Genomic DNA, 19,773 nt, shown 5'->3' on the forward strand with positions numbered 1-19,773 from the left:
GAGGTGCTGGGCTTGACAAGATGCACAGTAATAAAATAAAAACCAGGCATGGCATTTTTCTTGCAGAGCTTACAATTACTAATTGATAAAACAAAATACTTTGGTGGAAAAGTAAATTGACATGAACTTTCTAGAGAGTAATTTGGCAAAATGTATCAAAAGTCTTAAAAATATTCATAACCCTTTGACCTAGGAAATGATTAGTGATTTGGCCAAGGCTTATGGATAAGAATCACTTCTACAGTATAATTTATTTTGTTGTATAAAAATTGATTTTACTATGAAAACTGTACAGTAACTTTACTTTGTTCTCAGTCTCTAGTATCACAAATTCAAAACACTGTATTTTTGCCTCTCAATTCAGTTGCACACACTGAAAAGTGACTAGGCAATTTGTAAATAACTAATTACCATTGATAAAATATCTTTAAAAACAGCTATTACCTTTATTTTTAAAATCACTGAATCATTGCATAAATTAAAAAAGAATAAAGGAATACATATTTCATTTTATTCTGCATTTAAAAAGTGTCATCCCTTGTTTCCTTTAAAAGATTTTCATCCATTTATTAAAAAATATTTTGAAGTCCAACTGTCCAATTTAGGACAGAATGTAGGAAATTCATAGCATTCATATTAAACATTACCCTTGTCTTGACTGAACCTAAGAACTCTCTAAGAGTCCTGGTTAGCCTTCTGGTCACGCTTTTCCTAAGATGTGGAACCTCATCTTTATTAGCCATCACACCCGGCATGTCTAAATGGGCCCACTTTGAATGAGTCAGAAATATGTTCTGCTACATTGAACATGTACACGGCCCCTCAGATCTATATTGTACAATGTTATTAACATCAGTAAGTTGACAATCTGCAACCTGTCTTGTATAGTGTTCAGAGAGACATCCCCCAGACACTGTCCTCCATTTCAACGCTGGCCTCAAACAGTTTGGTACGCCACCAGTATGAACTGGTAAAAATTCCAGTAATACCTGCCTCCAAAGCTACGTCTGTGGCACCTGTTAAGGTTGAAACATTTCTGATGAACTTTGTATCGAAGATGTGCACATAATAGAGAATGTCAGCTAATAGGATCCTTCCTTCAGCCAGCATCAATGCTGTCAACTTGTATGGTCTCCACATTCTTAGACTTAGGCTTATTTTCACAAAGAGGGCTAAATCTATTAAGTGGCTAGCTGAGCTTTGAGGCAGCCACAATGGTTGAACATACAGCAGCTTCTCCCATGTCAGCCCTCTGGAGGTCAATATTTGCAGAAGGCTTGATGAGCTACCACCAGAGTCAAAGGAAATTCCCTTCCCATAAAGACCAGTGGCACATTGCTTGCATTGAGGCTGCCCCTGTAGTGAATTTCCAAGAAGACTGGAGGTTCGTTACATCCTTTGGCCACACTTAAAAAAGATCTAATTTTCTGTCCTTCAGTCCAAGACTTAGGTGTGATCTGCACCTGAGCTTTACTATTAGCACTTTAGAGATTCTTCTCAATAATTAGTGCAAATATCGGAGGCATCATCTCAATGGCTGGAGTCTCCATCAAATAGGCAGCCAACTTCTGCCCAAAAGCAAATAGGACCCCTTTCTGCCAGGCCTACTGATTCCACTTCCATGAAGCTGAGCAAATACAACTGTTTTCTTTTTCTACTTCAGCTCATCATATTCATAGAGACCAAGAAGTGCTCCTTCCACTGCAGCCAGGGCATCTCCCCATGGATTCTCCTCCCCGATGAGATCTCTTGGTTATGAAGCTGCCTGCACTCTGCTGCAATAGCAGCTCTGATATTTTCTTTGCCTTCATTCTGATTTTCTTGGTCATTTATTTCATCTGCCTTGTTTTCTCTATGCTAACAGGATGCTGGGGAAATCAGGATGTAGGCCACAAAAGATTCATATTTTGTCTGCCTTCAGAGGTGGGTCAGAATGATCAGATTTCTCTTGATTTTCCAGAAATCAATGTATCAAAATTATCTCCTGTCCACGTAAACTGTGGTGCATCTTCCTTTTCTTTGGCACAGACTCCTGAAACAAGGCCCTTGTCCTAGCCGTGGTGGTAAGACCCTAGCCCCAAAGATGGCCAGGCCAGAGAGGAATACTACCACAGCACTGTTTACCAGCTTAAAAACTGGACACAGCCTCAGGATTCATACAAATAGTCATACAAGTGAATATTACGTGGCCATTAAATACTATGTTTGCAAATCACATTAATTAATTTCCACAAGCCAAGGAAATTGTTCACAAAAATGAAATATTAAGGGACAAAAGCAAAATCAATACTATTCATGATTGAATATCATATAGCTATTACAAATCATGTTTCAAAATGAGGGAAGTCAACAGTATAATTGTTAAAAGCCACACACTCTGGATGAAGTCTGGGTTAGAATTCCACCTCTAACACTTAACTAGCTTTGTGAGCACGGACAACTTTTAAAATATTTCTGTGACTCAGTTTCCTCATATAACAAAGGTAGATAATAATAATACATACTTATTTAGGGACTCTTGAAAAGATTAAATGAATTAATATGGATAAAGTGTTCAGAAGAGTAGCTACCACATAGCAAACAATAAATATTAGCTATTATTAAAAGATATAGAAAACTGTCTATGACACAAATGAAGAAAGCAGGATTTAACATTACATATATTCCAGTTTTGTAAAAACAACCGCCCTCTTTCTCTCTCCCTCCCCACTCCCAAGCACGTATGCAAAAAAACACCGAAGAAAACATGGCAAAATGCTATCTCTGCAGGAAATGGCGTGGGGAAATTTATTTTCCTTTTTCAGACTTTTTAGCTTTTAAATTTCCAACAATCATTATATATTTCTTTTAAAATTAGGGCAAAATACCTATTTTTGTTTTTAAAAAAGGGACTCCTGTTTCTTCTGGTTGAATCACAGTACTCCTCAGGGCTAGCATGCTCCTTTTCTCCACATAGATCCAAGTCAGCGACCTAACTTTCAGGTTTTTAGGTAAGATAAGAGAAGGATGACTAAAGGAAAAAATGTCGGAAAAGCAGAACGATGTCTAAAGGAAAAAATATCAGAAAGGAAAAATTGGCAGTTTCCTACAACATGGAGGAGAAAAATAATTCCAAGATTTCCACATAGAGAAACAGGTCAGCCAGTGATGCCAGTCATGATAAACGCTAGTGTAGGTTTGGCGGTAAGGAAAATGACTTTTTATTCCCTTAGGTTTAATTTGCTTAGGTTTTGTGTTTATGGACCACAAAGTCAAGCTGTCCTATATATATTTAGGGGCAAAAAACTGAATGATAAGGGCGAGTGACACAGATATGTCTGAAAACAAAGTCGACTTTAAAAATAAAATACATGATTTGAGGAAAGAAATAATAAGCCAAAGTCACCTTTCTTTTAATTTGGATATATTTTTGTCTTTATGAATCAATCCACCATAACAAAAATGCCCCTGGAGAGCTTTTTCTGCCTGCAGAGCACCTTTTGAATCCTTGAAACGTTTGAGGAATTTCTTTCTTTACTGGTCCTACTTCCCAAGTCAGAGCCAGACAACTGGTTTCCCCAGCCTCGATGAGGCCAGGGCAGCACCGCGTGACCAGGCTCTACCCGCTAGACGCCCTGCTCAGGACTTAGCCTTGGAAGTAAGCAATCTGAGGAGGACACAGGGAGGCTCCCTCCTGTGGGGACCACGGAGGAAGTATCGGTCTTTCCGAGGGCAGCAGGGCAGAGCCACCCGTGTAAGTGATGTGGTGATATTTGCCCCAAAACAACCTGGATGGCATTTTGGGCTCTGTCCCAGGCTGTGCACTTAACTACCCAATATTCTTCAACAAATTCTGCTTCTGCTCAAACTAGCCAGAGTGGATTCTGTTGTTTCAAATAACCCTGATAATATGAGGAATGATGACAAATGCAGCCTCCAAAATATGAAAAGTAAAGTAGATGCCCCACAAAATTATAAAAATATTAAATAGCTAGCACTTCACTGGTTGATCCTTTACTTTGTTCCTACTATGTAGAGACTAAACTCTCATTTAGAAGGCAGGGAAACTTTCGAGATCACACCATTGGTAAGTACATGATAGAACTGGTATTCAAATCCACACGTTTCTGGTTCCAGAGTCTGCAATTTTACAACTGACAAAAACCTCCCCCTGAACACACCCCAACAGGGCATATAAAACAAAGGTCTAATGATGACACTTCAAAAATATTTCCTTAAGAAGGAAATCCCAGCTTGCTGTACCTAAGCCTTTTCTCACACTTTTCAGTTAACCTCAGTGTGACTTCTAAACTTGAATGCAGAAATGGAGCAGAATCCATGTAAAAAATGAGTAAGAATGCAAAATTTGGTCAGATGCTAACATGGATCTTGGAAGTCACACATACGAATGACTTTCTTTTTTAAGCCCTTTCTTATCAACCACTAAAAACAAAACAAGCCTACAAATCACTCAGACACAACGAAGAACATTATTAACGATGCTACACCTATCATAAAAAGCAGAGGAACAGGAAATAAAATGATGAATTTTTAAAAATACAGTTCAACTATATCCTGATTTCTGTAATCAGCTCTATACTACGAATTGCCACTTCATCATAGTAAATTTGCAAATGTATTGGGAAGCTTAAAAAGATCTTTTAACACCTGTTTTAGGGACACCAACCACCTTCTATGAGCCGCTCTGCACATTTGGAAAACAAGATTCATTTACCATGTCTGCTTAAATTTTAAAACATGAATGCATTCAGTGATAGCTTTATTTTGCAGAGTACAAAGAACACAAGGGAGCTTCTAAATGTTGGCTCTCATTATACTTCCAATTATTTCAATTATTTCAGATTATGCATAAGGCAATTTCCCCTCTGACAAAACGCTGGATAAAGATGTCCATGGGAATCCAAATAGCAGCAGTCTTTGTACATATGGTAAATTATGTTCTTGGGGGAAACAAAAGCTGGGAGTTAGGTGATGCAATACGAACTGGATTTTCTTGTGGAGACACTATTATAACAAAGGCTTGCATAACTAAACCTAGTCCCAAATTTATTTATAAGTGACTACAAACATTTCATTTAATCAACTCTTCTGCTTTTATTTAAAACACAATTCCAAAAAAACAAAATAATAAAACTATGCCTATTATGATTCCTGCTTGATTTTATGACAAAAATCAGAGGATGAAGAAATGGCACCATCATAATCATAGAAATAACAAATCTTTCTTCGGGTAAATGTAAAATGTCCGTCTAGCCCACAAACCAATGAACTCTTTCTTAAGGACTTTCTTACTTCATAGGAGTAAGTAGCTTTTCAATAGACACGTCTGTCCTGCATTACCCTGAGCCCTAATCACATATGGTAGAGATAAACCATGACCTAACAGAATTGTCTATCTCATCATGGTACTAAGACTTTTGGGAGGAAAAGGTTACTTAACTGATTTTTTTTTAAATGTCATTTTTGCTAAGCTTCTTTATAATTAAAGACCTAGATATGAGCTTTCTATAACTAACAAGCAGAAGATTTCTGATTTTCTTAAGATTCCAGCTCCTCAACACCACCAGCTATACTTTGAACCTTAATGTTAAGGCATGGGTGTCTTTAAAAGGAAGATAACCAATACTCGTTTCTTCAGCATTTTCCATCCATCCTTCCATCCCTCAGCATGTGAATTCACACCACCACCAAGTTTCAAAGCTTTGAAATAAATGGTGGCCAAACTCAAAAACAATTAATTATTGTGTATATATTAAAACTTCCCACCTCCACCTAAAGTCTTATATGTCATCTTACATACGGTAGTAAGTGAACTACAATCAGTGTGATGACTTCTTGATTTGTACCCCTGCTGCCTCCTGGCACTCACTCTCATTTGGAGTCTGGCTGCCCTCTAACACCTCTCTCCACTAGTTGGTACCAGTATGGTCCCTTCTTAGGGCTCAAAGGATAAGCCCTAGTCCCACTTTGTGTGGAACATTTTTATTTTAATTTTTTGGTATGCTATCCAATAATTTAAAACTTTTTAATTTTGAAATAATTTTAGACTTAGAGAAAAGTTGCAAAAAAAGTACAGAGCATTCTCATATGTCCCTCACCCAGTTTCCCCTAACAGTGACATCTTACATAACCACAGGACAATTATTAAAACCAGGAAATTAACATGTGTACAATATTTACTAAGTGAATGACAGCACCTTACTCAAATTTCAACAGTTTTTCCAATATCACTTTTCATTTGTTACATTTAGATCTCTAAATCCATTTGGAGTTTATTCTTATGTATGGTGTATTCTTACCTTTTCCCAAATAGGAACCCAATAGTTCATAGCAGCATTATTCGTAATAGCCCCGAAATAGAAACAACCAAATATCCATTAACTGATGAATAAATAAAATGTGGAAATCCATATAATGGAATATTATTCAACAATAAAAGGGAATGAAGCATTATACATGCTACAACATACATGAACTTTCAAAACATTATGCTAAGTGAAAGAAGCCAGTCAGAAAAGACCATGTTGTCATCATTTTTTTAAAACTCTGTAATTTCAATTCATATGTCCCCTTTCCCCCAGGAGTTGTTTAATAAGAGAATTTGAAAATATCCAGGTATAAAGGCCTTTCTCTTTTTTGTTTCTTGTTAGTAAACTGACTTTCAGCATTAAAAAAGTGCCCTTCTTTGTCAGGTTTAATACTCTGGGGCTTACATTCTACGTTGTGTGATAACCGGGATCATGACCACATCTCTCTTTTTCTTTCTATTTACACAGTACACTTTTGTCCATCTTTTATTTTTGGAATATCTGAATCACTGTTTTAGGTATAACAGTCTCTGTTATAGAACATACACTTGGGTTTTATATTGTGAACCAAATTGTAAATCTTTTTCTTTTAATTGATAAATTAAGCTCATTCACATTTATTGTTATGCCTGATATGTTCAGTCACAAATCTATCATTATACCTTATAACCATGAATTTAAAAAAATTATTTCCTATGTTTCTTTCCCTACAAGATGTATATATTGATATTTAGGAAAGTTTCTTATTTTTGTTCTAGGGGTTACCTTTGTAATTATACTGTTAAAGTGTCCTTCATTTAACTATATTTACCATCTGGTTTAGCAGCGGTTTTTTGTGTGTGCGGGGGGTGGGGGGTATTCTTTATCAGTCACCTATTGCCTATAACAATGAGCTTTCCCTATTTTCACTTTTCCCTCTTCCTTCTCTTCCCATCTTTTTGTTAGATTATTTCTACTTTGTCACAGGTATATAACACTTGTGCCTTAGTCTTCTACCATCATGCCCTCATTGTTCTAGTCTTATATGTACATTTATATACTTTTAAAGGCTGTGATCAGTGTCAGTCCTATGCTGAAGTTTTCTCAGTCACAACTCAGGAATCCTCTAGTAAACGGGTCAACACACTTTTTCTGTAAAAGACCAGATAGTAAAGATATTAGGCTTTGTGGGCCATATGGTCCCTGTTGTAATTACTCAACCCTGCCAGTGTATCAAGACAGCAGCCACAGAAAATACATAAACAATTGACCATAGCTGTGTTCCAATAAAACTTTATTTACAAAAACAAGTGGCAGGCCATAGTTTGCTGACCCCAGCTCTAATGCATTCCTCAAGAAGGGTTGATAAGTGCAGGATTCTCTAAATTTTTGTATGGTCAAAACTGTTCCAGTATTGTCTTGATATCTGCAGGACAGCTTGGCTGGATATAAATCTTTGATTCACATTTTCTTTTATTGAGAGTCTGTTTTTTTCTTAAAATGCTGCTCCACTGTTGCCTTGATTTGTTGGTTTTTAAGTATGATGCTAGTATAATTATTTTGCCCTTGTAAGTTATTTGATCTTTTGGCCTAGAGGACTTAAGGATTTTTCCTTTGTCTTTGGAATCTAACCATTTTAGTATGATACGTCTTAAAGTTGATCATTCTGGGTTAATTTTCCCAGGTACCCAGTGAACCCTCTTAATGTGCAGACTCAGATCTTTTTCTATTTGTAAGAAGTTTTCATAGGTGTGTGGATTCAGATTTTTTCTATTTCTCGAATATTTTTTAATTATAGTTTTAGATATTAGCTCTGTACTATATTTTTGTTTTGCTTCCAGGGACTCTGATAATTTTTTTTAAATGATCCTTTCTTTGCTTTTTTCATTCCCAACACTTTCTCTTGGACCCAAGGGTGGCAGAATATGCCACTTTGGCATAAAGATTATTTTGAGATAAAGGCACCTGAAAACAGCAAAAGCAAGAAAAATACTCTGACTTTCCTTCTTTTTCTTAAAAGCAGATGAAATTCCCAGGAAAGACGTCCTCCCTGAACCAGAAGGAGAGTAACATTCTCATCACCAAGGACAAGAAGTTGATACCAAAAGAATTCTATACAAACAGACATTAAAATAATTACCTTCCTTTTGCCTCTTTACATAGTTTACTTTTCCACAATTGCCTCTCTTTGTTCAACCTACTATAAAAGCATGTGGGTTCACCATTTCTTTGGGTCTCCATTCCTTATGAGGGCTCCTACATCACGTAAAACTTATATAAATTTGTATGCTTTTCTCCTATTAATCTGTCTTATGTCAGTTTAACTCTCAGGGCCAGCTGAAAACCCTAAGCGAGTACAGGTAAAACTTTGCCTCCCCTTCAGACATTTTTTTACTTCTTTCTTTATGTCATTTTCATTTTCTTGGTTATTTTCCTCTTTATTCAAACCCCTTATTAAATTCTCACTAGAGTCTATTTTCACTTGGGCACTTTTTAATTTATTTTTCATTTCTAAGATAATTTTATCTTTTCTTCCATTTCTTTCCTGAGTTAAATCAACTCCTTTTTTATCTATCCTGGGTTTTGTCCATCTTATACTTCTGATTCAAGGTGATTTTCCATATCCTAAAATGCTTGTTTGAGTGTCCCTAATTCTGTTTGGAGTGTGAACTTAACACTTTTCCTTTGCTTCAATGGGAGAATTTTCCTCAATTGATGTTTGCGATTTTTTGTTTTCTGGTTTTCTGCAAATTTCTCTACTGATTTGATTTTCCTTTTGTTCATTTTTATGATATTTGAGTACTTCATAAAATTCCTATTTTAAAAGGTGTCCTCTGTCAGTCTAGCAAATTCCAAGGGCTTTAATGGATTTCTCTGCTAGTGTGTTTCTTTTAGTGGTGGCAAAGGAGTGTGATTCTCTGATTGAGTGATTCTTTTTTCTTACAGAACCCTAACCCTCCCCCTTTTCTTCTTTTCTCCTTCATCTTCTAATTGCTAAAAAGCACTTCTTTTCTTTCTGCTTCTTTTCTCCTCTAGAAGCTACACTTTTGGAAGACTGCCCCATTAAGTGGTACCTACCCTTTTAAATCGTGCTTACTGCTTTAAATTGTGTCTGTCTCTTTAAACGGTGCACCTGGTCCTGTATGGCATCTGACCCTTTAAATCACATGGACTTTAAAATCCCTTCCCTATACTTCATGCTCTGATCTGCTTGGACATTTTTCTAGCATTTTAAAATTTATGCTAAATTTAATCTTTCTAGTTGCCGTTCCAGATCACCCCTAGCACCTTGGCTAGCCTCTCCTGTCTTCTCTGCAGTTTTTCTTAGTCTCCTTTGGCTCATTAAAAGCCTTGTGGCAGAGTGGATATGGGCAGAATAAGGAATTTAGTGCGGGGACTTACTGATTTTTTTTCTATTTACTTACAGTTATTTTGCAGTTTTGGCATTCTCTGTCCCCAAGTAATGCCTAAGGTGTGGCTTCGTGTAGAATTTTCATAACTGGGAAGTTGTTTCCTTCTGTTTTCAGTTTGGGAGACTGATTACTACGTAGCTGCCTTGTTTGTTACCTCGAAACATGTTGGGTGCATTTTTAGACTCCAGCTGTGTATCAGAAGAAGGAGAAAGAGAAGGATCCACATTTTTCAATTTAAAACAAAAAGGCCCATTAAAGGAGAAAAGCAGGGCTTTAGCTGACTGCCGCCAAGACTGTGGCTATATGAGAAGAGAAAACCTTTCATTTTGTGTATCCAGGGTCAACTCAGGCTGTGACTTCTCTCACTGATTCTCAGCACCGGATGCTACACAGTTTTGGGTTTTGGGGGGAGGGAGGGGAGGACACAAAATGGTTTACAAACTGGTCAAAAGCATCATCTTCACAGTGAGACCCTCAAAGCCTTCAACACAGTAGAATGAAAGTAGCAATCAACTGAAAGAGAAAATTCAATAGACTCTTGCATACCCAGGGCAAGTTCAGTTTAAATAGATTTTTAAAAGCACCTAAATACCAGATGGCAGGTTATGTTCTGGATACTGACACTGGGTTACAAAGAAACAAAAGAGTTAAGAAAAACTGAAAAATCCAGTGAATGGTTGAGCTAGCTATACTGTCATTAAATACAATTTCCCTTCCATTTTACGCAACTCTAAAAGTAAAAACAAAGCCACGATCCATTTGCCACTAAAAATTACTCTGTAATTTGTGACCTGAACCACTGACTACATTTAGCAGAAAACTAAAAACCTGGGGATGTTTAATTCTATTATGACCTAAGTGTTTCATTCCCTCACTATACCACTTACCCATTCCAAACAAATTTGACTCCAAAGATAGAGAGTAGTGGTAAAACATGACACCAATTACATTAATTATAAAAACGACCACATCTTGCCTTTATTATTTACACAGTGCTTTCAGACAGGAGGGGTAGTTGTTATTCTCCTTCTATAGATGTGAAAACCCAGGTTAAATCATAGAGAGCCAAAGATGACACTAAAAGTCCTTACCTTGAATTCCTCAAATATAAGGCAATGCCAGATAAAACATAAAATAATAAAATTCCAAATCAGAGCTGCACTCAACAAACAAGCTAAGCATTTCCTTGGACCAGGAACACAAAGTGGGGAGGCAGAGCTGAAGCCGCGGTCCTGATGGGGCTGAAGCCAAGGTCAGGCTCTGGGGCAGAGTAACGTTCATGAAAGGAGACCCAAGAAACTTTGCTGCTGACACCCGCTGGGGGTTCCAACTTACATGGGACTCCACACCACAGAAATGGTGAGAAGCCAAGGTGCCTGCAGGTTTAGCGAGTGATCAGCAGGAAGCCCCAATATTACCACAGAGACCCACCATTCTGGACTCGGTGCTGGACGAGGTGGGCTGAAGTAGCTGTGAAACTCCCAGGGAGCCGGGGAAAGCTGAGGAGAGCACTAAGGAGGAGAAAAGAGAACCTACGCAAGGTGAGCTTGCAAACCAAAAGTCTAATACACAGAAAGAAACTGAACCCTAAATTAGACAGCCACAACATTAACAACTAGAAGATTAAGCAACTCCAGACACAATTAAAATAACAGAACAAATGAAAAAGGCTTAAAAGCAGGTATGTTTACTATCCTCAGGAAGATTTTTAAAACTTGATATCTTTTAGAGAGGGCAGATTTGCGGTTGCCAGAGGCATGGGGTAAGAAGTAGGCGAAATGGGTGAAGGGGGTCAAAAGGTACAAACTTCCAGTTATAAAATAAACTAGTTATGGGGATGTGATGCACAGCATGGTGACTATAGTTAACAACACTGTATGGCATATTTGAAAGTTACTGAGAGTAGATCTTAAAAGTCCTCATCACAAGAAAAAAATAATTTGTAACTATGTATGGTGACAGATGTTAACTGGACTTATTGTGGTGATCATTTTACAATATATACAAATCTTGAATCATTGTGTTGTACACCTGAAACTAATATGTTAATTACACCTCAATTAAAAAAAACTTATCTTGGAAATAAAAAATATATCCATTGAATAAAACTCAATAGTGGGGATAAACACCAAAATGAGTGAACTGGAAAATCTAGTGCTGAGGAGTTTATTCTGAATGTGCATGCACACGCACGCACACACACACACACACACGAAAGGACATTTAAGAGACAAAGACAATGGATTGAAAGACAAAATGGATTGAAAGCACAAAAACTGATTGCATGTATGTAATGAATGTTAAAATATTTAAAATTCATAATTAACATGTTTGTTTTTAACTGAAACAAACAAAAACAGTAGACAATAGTGGGTGGGTGCTGGGCGAGGGAATGAATGCGTGTAACGGGTAGTTAAAATACGGCAAGGTTCTTGCCTGTTTGGAAAAGATGAAAGATACTGAACAGTTTTGTTTTTACTAGAAAGCTTTATATTTTATCTATTTAAAAATTTTATGAGTAACCTCTAGAAAGAAGAAAACTGTAAGCTACTGCTTCCAAGCATGCAAAGGAATTTTTTTTAAAAAAAGGATGAAATAACTGTTGAGGCAACAGAGGACAAGAAATAAGAAAAAAAGAAAAGATAAAGTAGCACAACCGAAAACATACACTCCACACACCCCCCCGACATACACAAAGGTGGTAAACATAAATCCAACTATATTATTAATCACAATAATGTAAGCAGATTTGACACCCACTTAAAATAAAAATACAAAAAACCACGTCTTCTGTTTTCAGTGCTCTGATTTCTACTAAAAACATTACCATATTTGAGGAACTTGACACTGAAAAGCAGCTGACGGTTCAAATGGACAACGTCTCTAATGTTTATTGCCTTTACAACTGGTTTTCAAGCTGAAGTTAAATGAGAAGGAAACAATATTTAAGACCAGCAGGAAGAGTCAGAACCATTGAGACTACGGATAAATGTAGTTGTTTATAAAGAACTGCATTCAGCTCTAAAGAGACCAGAAAAGGCACCAGCACCTGAATATGACTTGGTTAATTCTTTACTTCGATTTAGTCTGTGTTCTGTTATTACAGCTTCAGACAGTACACCAGACATCCTCTTGTCTGCTACAGATTAATCAAACTGTCTTAACTTCCTGAAGCTGACTGCTGACCCTAACTGCATGCAGCCCTGGTTGAAGCTACAGAAATACTTGCCCTGGGGCCAGCCCTGTGGCTGAGTGGTTAAGTTCACGCGCTCCACTACGGTGGCCCAGGGTTTCTCTGGTTCGGATCCTGGGCACAGACATGGCACTGCTCGTCAGGCCACGTTGAGGTGGCGTCCCACGTACTACAACTGGAAGGACCCACAACTATAATATACAACTATATACTGGGGTGATTTGGGGAGAAAAAGCAGAAAGGAAAACAAACAAACAAAAAGATTCGCAACAGTTGTTAGCTCAGGTGCCAATCTTTAAAAAAAAAAGAAATACTTTCCCTGGGGCCCCCACATCATCACTCCTCTGCCACCATTCCCAACTTCTAACCTAAAAGGAAGTTCATCTCTAAGGGGACGCCAGCCTTAGATTGGATGCTAGCCTTTCTTCTTCAGGCTTCCTTACTCCACAAGCTCTCACGCTGCTGGGAATCCTTCAACTGCTGACACTTCGAATCAGTGGATTTGGGGGCTGGAGGAATGAGAAAGCCGAAATCTAGGCAGGTAAGTGACTTGTGCCCAGTCACACTGATTGCAGGTATCAGAGCAGCCAAGACCAGAACCCAGACCCACCTCTCACCTCCAGATCAGGGCTTCTCCCCGCTATGTCACATATCAGGTCCAAGAGAGTGAGGATGAAAGGATAATAAATAAAATAACTTCCTTCTTGTTCCTCACAATTCCTTTGGCCTAGTCCCCGAACACCTTTTCTGTTCCAAATTGTCTCACTTTGCTGAAGCGATTAGTCATTACTAGAGGGCTCATGAGAGGCTCTCAGTTGAAGCTTAGAAGTTTCGCCTTCCAGTTCATCATTCCCTTGCAAGCTGACATCCATCCCAGGCTGCTGTTTCCCCCTCCAGCCAGAAAAGCTCCTTCAAACAAGACAGTGGCTTCCTCCAAGGAAGAAGCAAGTTCAGTCATTTCAATCTTGATCCCACTTTGTTTCTAAAAGCAGACATGTACCTGTAGCCTCCTTTCCCAGGAAGCAAGACCCACCACCAGGAAGCCTCTTGACTACAGATAGCCATGCTCAGCATGTGGGGAAGAACCAAGTCCCCTCGTCCATAGCTCCAGGCAAGGGGAGAGGCTCACACTTGAGAAAACTTTCTTGGAGTAACCATACTGACAAAATAAATGCAAATGCAAAACCACTGGAAAATTCCTAAGCCACAAAGGTTTCAGCGTGGATCAGGACCTACAGTCAGACACCAAGGGGAAAACCAAAAGTAGAAACGGCTCGAGGGAGGGCAGAGAAGACGGAAGCAGAGAACTCACGGGCCGTCCAGAGAACATTCCACGCTTCTTCCTCCTCTTCTTCTCTGACATGCAGCCTACCTGGCAGTATCTTCGCTTTGCTTGCCTCCACATGAGGGAGCGACTGATGTCTCAGGCAGGAAGAGCCAAGGGCCAGAGAGCACCCTAACCCCTCATTCCTGACACTTCTTTGTGGCTGGTGGGAAGGTCTTGTGACATAGACTCCATTCTCTTGGAGAGCAAAAGGAAAAGAAAAATCCCTGCATAATGTGGCTTGATCTATGCTTTTCTTCAGTTCAACACTTTCAAGATGTTCAAAAGAAATAAGAACCTAGTCCCTTTAAAGAATAAAGTTATATTATTCAACTTGGGTGAATCAATTAAGAACAGCTTGGAACAGACAAAATGACTCTGTGTGCATCTACTTTAAAGGCAACTTTATAATTTAACCCAACCCCCTCATTGCACAGACAAAGAAACTGGGACCCACAGAGGTTACCTGACTAGATGAGGGTAACGAGCAGTTGGTGGCAGATCTAAGACTAGACCTTGAGTGTCCTACCTCAGGGTGAGTGACTGTCCCACCACACCACCCTTGCCATGAGAAGGGGAGAGGCTGCCCAGCCCTGGGGGAGGAGGAAGCCCAGAGACTGGGAGACACCAGATGCTGGGGTCCACACTGAATGGCAGAAAGACGAGTTTCAGAGCTAACTGACGCCTGGATTCTACCACGCATCTGAGTGTGAAAGGGAACAATCATGGCAGAATAAAAAAAAAGTAAAAGAAAAAAATACAGACTTCATGACAAGGATTCATTTACTTCAACAGTCAGGGACTGTGCTGAGTACAGGTTAATAAGGACAAGTAAAGAAAAGAGGAAAAGAATTAAGTTATTTGAGCTAGTGGCTAGGTGTTCGTCATAATTAAAAGATGTTTTTCCCTTTACATTTCTCACCTTAGTGGGAACATACTCGATTATCATATAAGTGTTTCTCACCGTGGTTCTTGAAATCCTTTATCAGAAACACTTCGCATGTTTGCTGTAACGCAGATTCTTGGGCTCTCCTCCGGAGTTACTGAAGCAGAATCTCTCGGCCTCTCACTCAGAAATCTGAATTTTAAACAAGTTCCCGTGGACACTGACATTTAAGACCCAGAAGCATCCACATCCCGTCATGGCAGAATTAAACAAACCCTGTCTGTCCTCTAGTCCTGCCCAAGCCCGTTTCAGAGCTCCAGGGCCTGCGAAGCAGAGACAGGGAGTGCCTTCAGCTCACGAAGGCTGCTCAGGCCCTGCCAGACCTCTCCCCACTGTGCCATGAAGGACTGGATTGGGCTAGGTAGCAGTCGGTTCAATCTTAAGACTATATTTTTGGGCAAAAATTGCAAATAAGTGCTGTTTTGCTAATGAAAAACATGCCACATTTTCTGGCATAAGTATGCATTTCCTTGAAAGTCAGGAAAAAAAGTTAACTTACTAAAAACAAGCAAACAAAAGAAGAAAACAGAATTAATGACTTTCTGGGCTGGACCTCATTCCTGCTTCTCTGAATAAGGCCAAAGCCAGTGCGTCCACACCCAATCAGACTCCCCTACCAAGTGGCAGCTCCTCAGGGGAAAGGCCAGCACCACAGACGGCCTGGGGATTGTCCTGCTTTGCCTACAAGCCCAACTCCTCAGGAGCGACAGAAATTTCTGAGTAGCAGGGCATGTGGCGGGAAGCTGGGTCAGGGGAGCAGCCTCTTGAAAGATGTGATGTGGCAGAGAGGTGGGCCAGCTAACTGTCTGGTAACCCTCCAGGCTCCCGACCTGGCCCTGTCCTCCACGTTTTCTCTGGAGTATGGCAAAACAGTAGAGTCCAAAAGGAAGGGAGAATTCAGACTAGAGCACTGTATTAATCTAAAGATACCTGCTTATTTCCCCAAACCACAGAACACCCTGCAGGGCAAAAAGGAGTGAAGAAGGCAACATCCTTTTCACACCCAAATTGCTGAGGCAATTCTCAGAAATCTGTTTTGAGGAGAGAGATTGAAAACAGAGCAGTAATCACTACCTTTGAGACTGGATTCCCTAAATATAATGAGTAGCACTCAACTCCTGATTCTCTCTGCCCACTGAGGACAAAGGTATTAGCAGGAGAGAAGAAGCCTGACGTGCTTCAGGACCTGAGGGTGCCAATACTATTCCCTTCTCAATTCTCTGGAATGCACACGTGGATCCCCACGAGAGCTGAGTGGAAATTCTAGCGAGTGCCTGCCACTGGATGCAGGTCTGTCTGCCTCCTGGTTACATCTGCAGCAATCCTTGGACATCTGGAACAGCTCCCAGCCTCCCTCCCCTTCCATGCCCACCTAATAACAGGACCCTTCTAGACAGAGTCCCCAGAAGCCTTTGACAGTCTCCAGGAAGGCTGTCAGTTTTCACGCCAGAAGACGAAACAGAGGAAAGAACAGACTATTGCCAGTAACCGTGTCCCAGCATCTCAACGAGGGCAATTTTATACTAAAATATATTTGTGTGTGTGTATATAAGCATACACAAAAAAACACTGACAAGAATTACTCTAAAATGTCAATACTGGTTATTCCCAGTGACTTTCATTTTCTTTACATTTTTCTGTATTTTCCTTTTTTTTTTTTTTTTTTTGCTGAGGAAGATTCACCCTGAGTTAATGTCCACTGCCAATCCTCCTTTTGCATGAGGAAGATTAGCCCTGAGCTAACATCTGTGCCAGTCCTCCTCTATTTTTTTATGTGGGACACCTCCACAGCATGGTTGGTGAGTGGAGTAGATCCGCACCCGAGATCTGAACCCACAAACCTGTGCCACTGAAGTAGAGCCTGTGGAAATTTAGCCGCTTGGCCCTGGGGTGGGGCCCTGTATTTTCCAATTTTTTATCATAAAAGTGATTATCTTTTTATAATCATTTTATAAAATGATACTTTAAAAATAATAATGGCTATAATTTACCTAGAGACGAACATGGCATATAACAGATGAGGCCATTTATGTGGTGCAGTGTCTAAAAGGAAATGGAAAAAGGTGGTGTGGAAGTGGAACTTCACTTTCTCTTCTCGGTAGCCCCTTTGTTGCTGCTCATCTGTAAGGTCCCAGGCCTCTCCGACCAATTTGTTAGAGCTGTTATGCATTATTTTTATATAAAAAAGTTCTTCAGTTTAAACCACAACTTCAAACTTCTATACAATCAAAGCTTTTCACCTGAGATGCCAACAAATGGCCAAATGACTAAACCAAATTTTCATATGTTATTTTGTTTTCTTCTCTTTTGATATAGATGTTAACAGGTAGTGAAAAAGTAGCTGGATGGAGAATTATTCGTAAAATTATTAATTTCTGAACAATGAGAATGAATATATGGTTTTACATCATGAAAATGATGAAATTTAAGTATCAGTGAATTTTTTAAAGTTAAAATCAAACTACATACAAGTAACGTAATTAATTGAGAATCTCTTTCTCCGGAATAGTATACGGGTCTCTTGTTAAGGACCCACCATCTGCTTCACCCTTCCTCATGTAGAGTTGAGGAAATATTCCTGACCGACCCTAATTACCAGGTGATAATAGATAAGCTCTATAAAGCCTTTTTGTTTCTTCTTTTCTACATGTTTTCACTATATTATTCAACCACACACATATACATAAAACTGTAATCTGATGAAGCTCAACTTACTTGCCAGGATCCATAATGCTTGAAAATGTTACTCCCATAGTTGAAAGTTGTGGTTCTCTAAAGGATGATATTAATAAAAAAGATACTGCTGCTGCCGTATGGTAAAAATAAGATGTCCAAGACCTGGACTGTAAAGAGAACCATTTAGCATGTTCTTTGATGTAATTGTCATGAGATGAATAAATAGCAGACTCAGAACCAGAAGTCCTAGGTTTGATACACAGCTTTGTATTTTGGTAGTTACATGAATTTGCCTATATTACATACTTTCTGTACCTTTATTTATTTATTTTTTATTTTATTTTTTTTTTTGAGAAAGATTAGCCCTGAGCTAACATCTGCCACTAATCCTCCTCTTTTTGCTGAGGAAGACTGGCCCTGAGCTAAGATCTGTGCCCACCTTCCTCTACTTTATACGTGGGACGCCTACCACAGCATGGTGTACCAAGCAGTGCCATGTCCGCACCCGGGATCCGAACCGGCAAACCCCAGGCCGCCGAAGCAGAAAGTGCGCACTTAACCACTGTGCCACCGGGCCGGCCCCCACTTTCTGCACCTTTAAAATGGGGGTTGTTGTGGGGATTTTAAAAAGGATAATGTCTGTGAAAACATTTAAAATTATTGGTGAATATACCACTCTACGTGGAGAAAAGCAGCAGCTTCACCTCTGAGGTTCTCTGCCCTTCAAAGTCCCGTCCACTCTGTTTGGACAGCCTGGAGCAGCTGGATGGAGCTGGAGCTAATGAGGCAGGGTGTGGGAATGAACAAAAAAGGTTTCCTCAGCTCGGGGCTCGAGGCTGGGGACCGCTCCTATGGCACAGACCTCTCAGTTAAGTCTAAGTTTCCAAGGAAGACCACCCCCCTTGGGTATTCTCAGTGGGAGTCAGGCCATAAGTTAGAAGAGAGACAGAGTTTAGCCAGATGGCTGAATCTACCAATGGAACCCTTTGCCATGTTACTACCTAGTTACACTGCGTTTAAGGTGGATGAGACCCATCTGAAACAGAACCGGAAGCAGGTGCAGATTGGGAAAGCCATGCTCAGCCCGGGCCCTGCTGGGCCTCTGGCCTGATTCAGCGCGCCCCAAGAAATGACAAAGCGGATCTCACTCCTGTGGTACTATCCTGACCAAGGCAGCCCTGACCAGAAAGAGAACCATCTAGTCACTAAAGGAAGAAATGGCATCCCCTTGACAACCAACCTCTAAACATGCAGCACTGCTTCTGTTGGAGAAAAGCAAGCCTGCCACGAAGAATGTGCACATGAGTACTCTGCCTGGGGCATCTGAATTTTTTGACATTGGATAGAACAGTGTCTCCCCATCTGTGTTCTGAGAGATTAATCCCATAAACTGCCCCTCGAAAAAGTTTTCCAGATATCAAGTACATTTGGGAAATAACGTTTACTGTTTTCTTCAACTAGGAGAGTCACAATGCGCCTTACACAAAGGAAAGGCCCTGAAAAGTCCCGCAGTTAAAAATAAATCTAACTTTGTTTAACCAAACTTCTTTACAAAGGCAACATTGCCTAGTGGTTAAGAATAGAGAGTTCTGGAGCCAAGCTTTGTACCTCATGCTGCTCCACTTACTAGTTGTGTGAGCACAGACAAGTTAATCTCTCTGGCTCAGTTTCTGTACCTGTGAAATGGGAATGCTAACATACCTTCCTCACGGTGTTTTCGTGAAAATGAAATGAGCTAATAAGTGCAAATCATTGAGACCAGTGCCTGGCATACAGAAAGCGTTGAATAAATATTAGCTATTACAATTTGCATTATCATTATCTGATGATTAAATACCTAATTGTTTTCTACAACACTTATTTATATCCTAAGGAACCTGTGACCCATGGAATAGGAAGATGCTAGTATAGAAAAATCCCCTTTCTACCCGAAG

General features: G+C 39.6%; 1 protein-coding gene and 1 pseudogene across 4 annotated transcripts in view; both read right to left on the minus strand.

The window, feature by feature from the left end:
* UBE3D (ubiquitin protein ligase E3D) overlaps positions 1-19,773 on the minus strand; it is a 153,970-nt gene that overhangs the window by 38,080 nt on the left and 96,117 nt on the right. The gene's annotated exons all lie outside the window — the stretch shown is intronic.
* LOC106838837 (cytosol aminopeptidase-like) lies at positions 455-17,916 on the minus strand (annotated as a pseudogene).

This window comes from Equus asinus, chromosome 24 (genome assembly GCF_041296235.1).
Source record: "Equus asinus isolate D_3611 breed Donkey chromosome 24, EquAss-T2T_v2, whole genome shotgun sequence".
In the NCBI taxonomy this organism is placed as follows: Eukaryota; Metazoa; Chordata; class Mammalia; order Perissodactyla; family Equidae; genus Equus; species Equus asinus.